This window comes from Pinus tabuliformis, chromosome X, assembly GCF_031772625.1.
Source record: "Pinus tabuliformis cultivar Carrire ecotype Pingquan chromosome X, CPIR1, whole genome shotgun sequence".
Lineage (NCBI taxonomy): Eukaryota > Viridiplantae > Streptophyta > Pinopsida > Pinales > Pinaceae > Pinus > Pinus tabuliformis.
This window is the reverse complement of record NC_142308.1, coordinates 891,870,169-891,882,880: the sequence shown is the minus strand read 5'-3', so window position 1 is coordinate 891,882,880 and position 12,712 is coordinate 891,870,169.

The window sequence follows — 12,712 nt, the reverse complement described above, 5'->3', positions numbered from 1 at the left end:
TTTGGACAAGTTTTTGCTAACGAAGTAAATGGCATATGGAAGTTTTTGCTCAACTTGTCCTAAGGCTGCACCTATGGCTTTGTTCGAGGCATCAGTGTGGATGTGGAAAGGTAGGGCCCAGTTTGGACCTCTCAGGATTGGTGCTGACACTAACTTGTCTTTTAATTCATTCAAACTCTTCTGACAATCATCAGTCCAATTAAACTCCACATCTTTTGCCAAAAGGCCAAACAATGGTGAGGCTAGCTTGCTGAAGTCTTTAATGAATCTTCGGTAATATCCTGCTAATCCCAAGAAACTCCTAACATCCCTTACCTTCTGTGGAGGTGGAACCTTCTTGATTAGAGCAATTTTGTTCGGATCCACCTGTAACCCTTGGCGAGAGATGGTATGGCCTAGCACGGTCCCTTCAGTCATTAGGAATTCACATTTTTCAGGGCTAAGGGACAAGTTCATCTTGATGCACTTGGTTAGGACTTTTCCCAAATTGGACAATGCTTCCTGGAAGTTGGCCCCATAAGGAGTAAAGTCATCCATATAGATTTCTACTGCATCATGGACCAGCTCCGAGAAGATGCTCAAGACAGCTCTCTGGAAGGTAGCAGGAGCATTGCATAGCCCAAAGGGAAGGACACGGTAGGCAAAGGTACCCCAAGGACAGGTGAAGGTGGTCTTATCTTGGTCTTCCGGGCTGATTTGAATCTGGTTGTACCCGCTGAACCCATCTAGGAAAGAGAAGAACTTCTTTCCTGCCAGTCCATCCAACACTTGATCTATGAAAGGTAGAGGGAAATGGTCTTTCTTGGTAGCTTTGTTCAGTTCTCGGTAGTCCACACAGATTCTCCATTTCCCATTTTTCTTGGGAACCAAGACCAGAGGGGACACCCATTCACTATCTGAGATGGGGTAGATGAATCCGGCATCCAACAGTTTCTGCAATTCTTCCTTGACAATGTCCTTAAGGGCTGGATTCATTCTCCTCTGGGGTTGCCTAACCGGTTTACAGTCCTCTTTGATGTATATATGATGGGTACAGACCGAGGGATGGACTCCTTTCATCTCCTTATAGCTCCAAGCAAAAGCATCTAGGTGGTTGGCCAACAGACTACACAGCTCCTTTTCCTGGGAAGGAGATAGGGAGGAGCTGATTTTCAATGCTCTCTCAGGACCGAACTCCACGTTTTTGACTCTGGGAGTGACAGGGTTGGTTGTACAAAGGTCCACTAAGGTGCTAGCTTGGGCATCCTCCACCAACTTCTCTAAGGATAATGCACTGGAAGGTGGATTCTGGATCAGAGTCTCAATCAAGTCATCCTCGGTTGGAGGGTCTCTTCTAGTGGTATCTAGGGTACACAGAGGTGCTGAGTACACCTCGTCTTCTTCCCCTTCTTCTAGCCAAAGTGGTAAATCATGCTCTAAGGAGGGTTGGGCAGGAGGGTATAGGACTAGCTGCTTGGACATGGGACCATTTTTTATGGTCATATTTCCTGCACGACAACTTATGTAAGCATCTGCAGTAGCTAACCAAGGCCTTCCCAAAATGAGAGGATATCCAGTAAGCTTGGCCTTTGGTTGCAGAACCAGGAAGTCTGCAGGGTATTCCCAAGAATCAATAGAGACCAAGACATCCTCCACAATCCCTTCGGGAGTCACGGTGGAGCGATCTGCTAATTGCAGTACTGTCGAGGTCTTCCTTAAGGAACCCTGAAGATTGAGTTTAAGCATAGTATCTTTGGTCATCACATTAATGGCAGCTCCCAGATCAATCAAGGTGTGAGGTATAATGGTGCCATTGATGTGGACATCTACTACAGGACTTCCAGGATCTAGGTACTTTGGGCAGATGACTTGTCCTAGCATAAGGGTGGACAGTTGTCCTATAACATTGATAGTTGAGGCATCTTTCTTTCTCCTGCCTGGGTGTTTAAAGAACTTTTCCTTAACCAGTTTGTTGTATATGGGCACATCCTTAATGGCTTGGAGAAGTGGTATCTTTACACACAACTGCTTGAGCTCTCCCAGGAGCTCATCTTCTTCCGGGTTGGGTTGTGTGGTGGTTGCAAGTCTCTCAGGAAAGGGTGGAATAGGCTTTGGTTCACTCTCCTGATGGTCTTCCTCATCCTCTGGGGGAGGAGGTTGGTGATCTGGAAGAGTCTTTCCAGATCTAAGATTGATCTCCTGGATCTCCACAGCATAGGTAGGGCATGAGGTCTCCCCAGTGTATACCTGCTGAGCCTGTCTATTGTTGGGGTTCGGGTTCGGTTGAGCAGGCATTTGAGGTTGCCTTGGAGGAGCAGGAGGTAAAGGCTGAGGTTGAACTGGTGGTGGAGGCAAAATGGTAGGAGGAGTGTTGTATTGGGGCCTCCACCCCGACTGAGGTGCACTCCACTGAGGCTGTGACTGGGCGTGTGAATGATATAAATGAGAAGTAGGTTGAGTAGGGTACTGAGGTGGATAAGACCATGGAGGAGGCATGGACCAAGAAGGATGAGCAGGGGGACCCCAAGAAGGCATGGGAGTCGATTGGTTGGGGTTATAATAAGCTTGTGGTGCCCCTTGCATTCCCTGCTGATAAGGTCTAGATCCTTGTGGCCTCCTTTGGTTGATGAAGTAGAGAGGTTCAGTGGGGGCTTCGGTCCCTTGGTACATGGCTTTAAACCGAGGTAAGGTTGGACACTGATTTGTTGGATGGTCCTCCTCACAAACAAAACACACTTCAACCGAGTGCAATGGGCATTCGTTCTTAGGGTGTCTTCTGGTGCACCTAGGGCAGAAGACAGCCAAGGCTCTCTCAGCTTCTTCCTTCTTCTGCTGGATCCTGAATGTGTCCAGCTGCATGGCAATGGTCTGTCTCACCTCACTCTTAAGATCTTCTAATTGGTTTGTAAACTCATGTTTGGAGAAAGGGACACCAGTGGAGAGGAGATTTCCTCTACCTCGTTTCCTAGCTGCCCTAGAATGATTTCTAAACACAGTCTTGATGTCCTCATAAGGCAGTTGGTAAATGTCCCCCCCAGCTAACATGTGAAGGGTGTCTAAGAGATCTTCAGGGACTCCTCGGAGTAGAACCAACTTGAGGGATTCAGGGTCAAGTGTGCACCTGGCCCGCTTATAGCTAAGTTGGAACCTCTCCTCATAATCCTCTAAGGACTCATCATTTCCCATGGTCATCTGAAAGATTTCTCCCTTGGTTTCCTTGGACCTACAGTAATCCCTATACTTGGTATTGAAGGCTTGCTGCATCTGAGCCCAAGTAGTGATACTATTCCCAGGTAATCCCATGAACGAGCGTAGTGCTGCATCCTTGAGAGTTGAAGGGAAAAGCTTCAGCTTTTGCTCATCTTCAGTATAGTCATAGGTTCTACAAAGGACAGCAAACTCAAACAGGAAGGTATCAGGATCCTCAATGGTCAGTCCATGGAAGTGAGGCAAGGCGGAGGGGCTAATGTTCTTCATTTTCATTTCTCCATTGGTCTCTCGGATGGGGAAGGCACCTTCTATTCTCTCATCTTCTCTTCTATTATCAGCCATGGCTTCAGATGGAGTGGTCTCTAACTCTTCTTCTTCTATAGGGTCTTGTTATATCTCAGGTTGTTCACCTATAGGTTCCTTAGGGTCACTGTCACCAAAGAAGAGAGAAGGGTGACTTAGTGATGTGGTGGGGGTGTTGGGTAGGAATTTGCCTGATTTATCTCGGTTCCTACGAGGCATGAAATGGAAAGGACTTTTCTTTTTTGATTGATTTTGCTTTTTTCTTTGGTACCTGCAAAACTGAAACAGAGTGATCTACAACTAACTATCTTGCTCAAATGAAATTGCGGAATTGGAAAGCTAATCTAGGAAAGCAAGAAATACTAATCTATGAAAGCAGGAAATACTAATCTATGAAAGCAGGAAATGCTAATCTATGAAAGCAGTAAATGCTAGTCTATGAAAGCAAGAAATACTAATCTATGAAAGCAGGAAATACTAATCTATGAAAGCAGGAAATGCTAGTCTATGAAAGCAGGAAATGCTAAGCTACTTTTGCAGAACGGAAATGAAATAAACTACTGAGCAGAAGTAAGAGTACGAAAGTAGAAGAAAAGCAACAATTACTAATACTCTGACGCTTCCCCGGCAACGGCACCAAAAAGATGGTGAGCTCCAGTATTGTAGCAATAATGCTACAACTCCTGGGGCTTCTTGTCTCTTAATTTTATCAACCCGGTAGTTCGTACAAACTTGGAAGCGATGGTGCTATATGCACAAGTACTAGCTCTTGTCGCAGCTGTCACTTGGTCAGCTGGCACAAGTCCGCTAGGGCTCAAGCCAACTTCTATAGGCTCTCAGAAGAAGCTTGCTAATTGATGGACGAAAGCTATTCTCAAAGGAAAGCTACTTTACTTGACAAAAATGGACTGAAAGCAAATCAAAGCATGTAAACCTAGGAAACTCTAATTTGACTAGTCTAACCTCTATAATGCAAAGAATGTGAATGAAACTTCTACCAATGCTGTCATTACCTCTAATAAGTGAAAATGCATGAATCTAAGCTGCTTGCATCTTAAAAGACATGTTTTTGTATTTTTTCTTTAAGTGGATGGAATGATTGTGATTTTGTGCTTATTAGGGTTTGGTTGTGCAGATGGGATGGAGAAGGAAGGAAAGCGTGGGAAAGGTTGGGGAGGCTAGGAGAGGTCCCCAGGGATCCTTAGCATCCGTCCACAGAGGTTCCTCACGTTCAGAAGCTCAGCAACCGAGTGAGTGGCCTCCTACAGGATGTCTGCAGGGGATCCTACAGGAAACTCAGAGGTTTCTACAGGAAATCTACGAATTGCTACAGGATGACCTACCGTGGGTGTTTGAAGTGATGGAGGAGTGATGGAATGGCAGGGGGAGATATGTAAGGTAGGAATAAGGCTGGTGATGGCTCAGGAGTGGAAGAGTAGGATGGGGAATGAGTGTAGGGAGTAGGTTGGAAGATAGAGGGCTATGTCAACGAAAGGGCTAGAGAATGGAGTTACGTGAGGAGTGGGAGAATTTGGGAGATAACAGAGCGGAGCAGAGGTCAAGGACGTGGTTGCATGCGTGATCAAGATGAAGGAGAAGGTAATGGAACGAGGAAGAGCAGTGTAAATGAAACAAATGCTTATGACTGTCACCAAGACGAAAATGCATTCACCTAGACTACCTGTGCTATGAATTCAATGAACAGCAATCCAAAACGCGAAGAGGAATGTGCATGAAGCTGTGATGAAGGTGTGTGGTGCAGGTGTGAATTACGTGGAAGCATCTAACATAACCGTGACTGTGTTGCAGCAATCATGAAGTAAAGAAATGCGTATTTTTGGTGGTTGGTTATGGACTGCACCCCAATCCCTAACAGAGATGGCAGTGAGCCTTAACAACCTTTTTGCTGGAGCTCCAATGATTTATAACTATCCTCCTATTGAACTTAAGCAACTGAAACAAATGCACCATAAACTAATCCTATCTAAGCTCATGAAAAGGACTAAGTTAACAAACTGTAAATTCGAATTGCATGTGAAAGTAAACAAACTCAAAGTGCTGGAACTAAATGCAAACACCTTACAACACCGAGGAGATCTATTGCTCTCAGGTTGGGCCCTAACCTGAGAGCTATAGCTCCTTGAGAAAACTCAGAACTAGATCAAAATCTGCCTTCTTTATTCATAATCTGATGTCATGCCAAACTGGCTTACAAAAGGAACAAAAACACAGAGCTGTGCTCAAGAATTACAATAGTAATGCGAAAGTTTCAACAACCTATCAAAGGCTACGGCCTCTATACTTATGCAAAAACGATCATCCAACAGGTGTCCTTGATTTTAGGAGCTCGGCTGTCCAACTGAAGTTTAAACTGCTGATCATGTAGGACAGTCATAATTGTTGTTCCTGTAGAACAGTTATAACTGCTGTTCCTGTAGAACAACTGGCTGCTTCTAAGCTCGGTGGGGAGATGGTTTGGAGCTCGGAGCTATGGTGGGAATCACGAGGAGGGTCCCAAGACTGTGGACATCCTCTCCTAAAAACCAGCAGTGCCACCTCATTGTCTCCTTGTCTCCTTTTCACGTGGTCTTTTCTCCCTTTTAATGCAAAAACCTGAAATCATAATGCATTAGTCACGTGGATAGAGTGCCTACCCTTCTTCCTACAAACAACATGAATAAACTAAGAAATGCATGCATAAGCAATAAAAGATGAATGGTTTGAGCAAGTAGAATAGGCCAAAATGAGCCCAAATTGTACCAAAATTGGGGCTCATCAATATGCATGTGGCTTACTGGTCATGATCAGTCAATGGAATGGAGGATTGCATGGATTGACAGTGGATTTCCTAGCCTTTCCATTCCTTGGATAGCCATGGAGATTGTGGGTTTATTTCCTTGTTTTGTTTTGGTTGGTTCTTATGTTTCCTTTAGCTTGGGTTGAGTTATTAGTTCCTAGAAGCCTAGTTGAACAAATGTTCTGGAAGCCCTATAATAGATTAGGTTGAGTTACTAGTCTTGGAAGCCTTGGTCAGACAAATGCTCTCGAAGCCCTCGGTGGATTGAGTTACTAGTCCTAGATGCCTTGGTTGGAAAAATGCTCAGGAAACCCGGTGACAGTTGTGGGTTGAGTTACTAGTCCTAGCATCCTTGGTCGGAACAAACACTCTAGAGCCTTGGAAGGCTTCGGTAGAGACCAATCTGATGATGGTTTTCTGATGTCTGGCTATGAGGTTGAATCACTATTTGATGGGTTGAGGTTGTTGGCCTCTGGAAGCCCTTGATGGTTTTGGATTGGTGTGTTATATGAGATCCCACATTCATGATGGGAATATGGCACGGGAGTGAACAAATGAAGAGAGATTTGGCTAAGTCATTCTATGGTCAAGTGGAACATCGAAGTCTCATCCCACATTTGGATTTTGCATCATCAATATGAGGTTATTTCTCCTTATATTTCTATGAGTATTATACGAGGTGGTATGTGGATTATATGGTTGTGATCTCCTTGGTATTTTTGTTGCTATTATTCTGGTTATGTATATGTTTTATTAAAGTAGCTATGTATGTCTCTCATCATGTTTTTACTCATAAATGAATTAACAATGTATATATAACCTAATGGATGAAATGGTAGCTAAGTTGTCGAGGCATTAATGCTTCTTATTGATTCTCAGCTAAGTATGAGACCCCTATGCTTAGATTTATTACTTATGCTTGTAGATTACATATTCATGATATGTTTGATGAAATGCTTGGCATGTCTAGTAGGGGTCCAGTTAAGGGCTTGTTCAAGTATTTGGTTTTGCCTCATTGTATCATTGTTATATTTTGGTTTTTAAGGTGTCATTCAATTCTGGGCAGTGATCTGGGCTATGGGACTGAAAAAGTGACTCAAATCCTAGGGATATTGGCACAACACTGTGCAATTTAGTCCCTGGACGCTAGCATGCATTTTCATGAGAGCGTCTAGAGCCTCTTGGACAATGGAAGTCCTATAACATGGGTGTGTGTGGGGGTGAAGTGGTCTAAAATCGCAATGGGACCCAGGGGATGATTGGCATAAATTTTGGGATGGTTCTTGAGGGACCTAATGTTAATGTTGAAGGTCTATTGTTAGGATATTCTGACACATAAGAAATAGTTAAGTACAACTTGGTCTAGTATAGAGTTAGGTAAAGTGTGTTTCTTTACTATGTACACTTTGTAACTTACAATCCGACGGTCACGATATGTAGTGATCCGACGGTTCATTCTCTCCTCAGTATTACCGACACTTGATTCGTGGCTTAACACCCGATTGGTCCATGATCTCTATTTAAAGAGCATGGAGGGTCATTTGTAAGTGAACCATTCATGAGAGAAGCTTATGTAAATTTTCATTCTTTTATTAATAAATTGCCTGTAGTGGCCACGTTGGCTCAAGTCGTGGACTGTTTCCCTCTTTGAGGGTTTTAACCACGTCAAAAGTACTGGTGTATTGATCTGTGATCTGTTTATGAGCGGTGTCCTTTGGTGTTCTGTCTGAGGAACTTACCCTATAAATTCTTACATGGTGTCAGAGCTATTTGAGGGCCGCGTCCGTTGTTGATCCAAATCTGAAACTGGTAGAACTGCATCCGACTACCGTTTCCTAGATCTACTATTTCTGACTGCTTTCGAGCCGAGAGGACTGCTCTGTTGTGTTGGGAGCATCTGTTCTAGTGAGGAACCCCTTTCGTTTCACGCGAAAAGGTTCCGGTAGCCCTAGCTGCGTCATTTTTAAGATCTGGAGGTATACAATGTTTATTTGCAGTTTACAGTTATTTTCTCTATGTTTATTTCGGTTTTCGGTTTATTTAGATTTTTTTTATTATTGGATCTATACCTTTCATTTCTGCGTATGCTCTTTGCCCTGCGACTCTGTGCAATCTGGGCAAATCAGAAATAGAAAGGAAGGATTTTTCTCATGCATATGCTCTTTTCCGCTGTGCCTTAGTGTGATCTTGGAAAATCAGAAACATTGAGGAAAATATTTAGTTTCTAGCTAAAGCTAACTTCGAGCCACAAGGTTCATTTTTGAAAATATTTAGTTTCTGGCTAAAGCTAACTTCGAGCCACAAGGTTCGTTTTTTTTGTATGTCCGTGTTGGGTTTTGTGTTTTTTGTTTTGTAGGGAAAAAGAGCTTTCTCAAAGAAAGCACGCAACCCAAAGCATCAACCTCTCTCTCTCTCTCTCTCTCTCTCTCTCTCAAGCTTTTTGTATAGCAAACTTTTTGTATAGCTCACTTGGTGCAAAGCTAATTTATGAGAGTAGAGGTCTTGGGTTCAAGTCTCCATTTTGTGGGGGCGGATTTTTCATTTCCGCACATTCCTGCACTTCGTTAGCGACTTCATCAAATTTTCTTCAAAAAGCCATAACTTCTTCATCCGGAAGCCGTTTTCAGAACCGTTTTTTTTGAAACAGCCTAATTTTTCGAGATCTTTCCATTGAAACACTTAGTTTCAGCATCTATGGCTTTAGCATTTTTTTAAAATGGAAATTCCATGCCAAGTTATTCTTGACATCACCAACTACTTCTAATGGTGGTCCTACAATGTGGATTTACTTAGAAGTAAAGGTCTTTACAGAATAGCCACAGGCCAAGAGACCAAACTAAAAGATGAAGACAAGGCAGCTAAATGGGAAAATAGGCAAGAGAAAGCATGTGGGTCGATAGGGATGTATATTTCTCCAGATTTTAGATTCCATATTGCAGAACTTGATACTCCTGATGAAGCAATGAAACAGATTACTAAAGTCTATGGAATTAAAAATGAACTTAAAGCCCATCAACTTGAAAATGAATTGCTTACATTGGACCCCAATAATTTTTCTTGCATTGAAGATTTTTTGTCCAAGTTCAAGACCCTTAGACTTCTCTTGGAAGGTGTTAAGGTTAGGAAGGAAGATAGTAGCCTTATCTAATCCATTCTTACTAAGTTGGGACCAGCCTATTATGTGTTTGTTTCCACCTTCCATTCTACAAGAGAAGCCTTCATTTCTCAAGGACAAGCCTACAAGTCCCCTTCCTTTGATTCCTTTTGTGATTCTTTAATAAGAGAACAAGAAAAACTCTTACACCTTGGTCTTCTTCATCTTGGAAACTCTTCTAAGAAAGTGTTAGCCACCCAGCAGTAACCACATTCAAAGAATCCTAAGAAGTTGTATCCTAAAAGGAATGGTCCTAAACCAAACAAGGGTCCTAAGCAATTTCCGCCTCAAAATGAAAAATCATTTCAAGAAAATGATAAGACAAATAAAAACAAATGGAAGAAGACTGATAGACATTGCAACTTTTGTAATCGAGATGGCCACTTAGAATCCAAATGCTTTAAGAAGATGGAAGCCTTGGAAGAAGCAATGAAGAAGCATAACATCCATTTGGGGCAATCTTCAACTTCAACTTCATCTTTAGGAATGGCACTTTCTGCATGTGGTTGTCAAGCATCTCGGTCTGGCTATGCACTAAATGTATCTTCTTCTTCTCATTCTCATGAGTGGCTCATTGATTCTAGAGCTTCTTATCACATGGCCGAAAACAAAGCCATGTTTTCTCCTTTAAATGATTGTAACACCAAAAATATATATGTTGGTGATGATAGATCTCTTAGTGTTGTAGGGACTGGAACTGTTCATCTAGATAATGGTCAGTTTAATGATGTATTATGCGTTCCAACCTTATCCTGCAACCTTCTATCTGTATATCAGATAACCCATTCAGGTGAAGGTAAAATCGTTGAATTTTCACCTCACGATGTTGTAATTAAGGACCTAAGAGATCCTAGACAGATTTTAGCTACTGGTATTGCTGATGATTCTACAAGGTCGTATAAGTTTCACAACTTTGGGTCATCAAATATTCCCTCAGTATTTTTGCTCATAATGATGAAGTGAGCAAACTTTGGCATGAGCGATTTGGTCACTTAAACTATCGCTCTCTTCAAAATCTATGTAAAGAAAATATGGTGATAGGTCTTCCAATGGTATCTTGTAGAGATGGTGTTTGTTCCGGATGTGTACTCGGAAAACATCATCGGGACAGTTTTGAAAAACGTGCCTCTTGGCATGCATCAGCCCCTTTACAGCTCGTGCATAGTGATTTATGTTGTCCACTTCCAGTTGCTTCATTCTTTGGCTACAAGTATTTCTTAACTTTCATTGATGATTTCTCCAGACGCACTTGGGTATACTTCTTAAAGCTCAAGAGTGAAGTATTTAACATGTTCGTGGCCTTTAAGGCCTTTGTTGAAAAACAATCTGGACATCAAATTCTTAAGCTAAGATCTAATAATGGCAGAGAATATGTTAAAAACACATTCATCAACTTTTGCACTGAGAATGGAATTCAAATGCAACATATTGTTCCATATACTCCACAACAAAATGGTGTAGCTGAAAGGAAGAATCGCACCTTAAAGGAAATGGCTAATTGTATGCTTCAATCTAAAGGACTTAGTCTTAGTTATTGGGCAGAAGCAATTAACTGTGCAAATTACATAATAAATCGCACTCCTACTAAGGTTTTAAAGAATATCACTCCAGAAGAAGCATGGAGCTCAATCATACTAGATGTAAGTCACTTTCGTGTTTTTGGAAGTGAAGCATGGGCCCATATTCCAGATGAGAAACATAAAGCTTTAGAACCTAAGAGTGAAAAATGTATTTTTGTTGGATATTCTGAAGATTTCAAAGGATATAGACTTATTCCACTTAAGTCCAAAAATGTTATCATTAGAAGAGATGTAAAGTTTGCTGAAAATATATTGACCTGCGAGCCTAGTTCAGCGGATGTGCCACCTCTCCCTATCTCTTCTACTTTTGAAAATATTTCTTCTTCAGATGATGAAAGTGAGGATGAAAATCCTCCCCCACCTTCTCAGGATCCTCCTTCAGCTCCTCGGCTTCCAAAATGGGTCCGTGCTACTTGAGATGCAGCAGGTGATCCTCTAGATCAACGACGTACACGTTCTCAGTTCAAGAGAGCCTCTTCTTTACTGGCTCAAGCTTCAGTGAATTATGATCCTAACACCTTTGCAGAAGCTTCAAGCCATCCAGATTGGGAAGCAGCTATGAACGAAGAATATCATTCACTATTGACAAATGATACATGGGATCTTGTTCCTCTACCAAAGGGACGAAAACTTGTTAGATGCAAATGGGTTTACAGAACCAAGTATGGACCAGATGGGAAAGTTGATAAACATAGAGCTCGTATTGTTGCTAAGGGTTTTTCACAAGTTGAAGGCATTGACTATACTGAAACCTTCTCCCCTGGTTCCAAAATGAACTCTATCCACCTTGTTCTTTCCCTTGCTGCCTCTTTCAAATGGGAAGTCCATCAGATGGATGTTAAATCCTCCTTCTTGCATGGGGACTTTCATGAATAAATCTATATGGAACAACCTATTGGCTTTATACAAACAGACTCCAGCCTTGTATGTCGGCTTAAGAAATCCCCTTATGGTATCAAGCAAGCTCCTCGAGCTTGGTATGCAAAAATGGATAACTTTCTTTTAGAAAATGGCTTTTATAGGTGTCATTCTGACAATATTGTCTACACCAAGAAAGTGGGCAAGTCTCTTATCATTCTTGTTCTTTATGTTGATGATCTTATCCTGACTGTTAGTGATCCCAACCTTATAAACCATGTGAAATCTAGCCAAAAAAGGAAGTTTGAAATGATAGACTTAGGACACTTACATTATTTTCTTGGTCTTCAAGTCTTGCAATCCAAGGAAGGTATTTCCCTTTCCCAATCCAAGTATGCCTGTGATATTCTACGCCATTTTCACATGGAAGACTGTAAGCCAGCCCCTTCTCCCTTTCAGTCTGGAGTCAAACTTTCAGTCACTTGTACTTCTCCTGAAATTGATGCTACCTTATACTGTCAACTTGTAGGAAAAATTTTGTATCTAACCCATACTCGTCCTGACCTTTCCTTTGCTGTTGGCCTTGCTACTTGGTTTATGAAAAACCCACATGAAAGTCATTGGAAAGTAGCTAAAAGAATACTTCGTTATGTTCAAGGTACAGTTCAGTTTGGGATTCATTACAGTGCCGAAGCATCTCCTCTATTGGTTGGTTTCACTGATTCTGATTGGGCTGGTGACCCTGATGATCGGAAGTCTACTGCAAGTTATCTGTTCACTCTTGGTTCAGGACCTATTACATGGGCTTGCTAGAAACAAGGTGTCATTTCT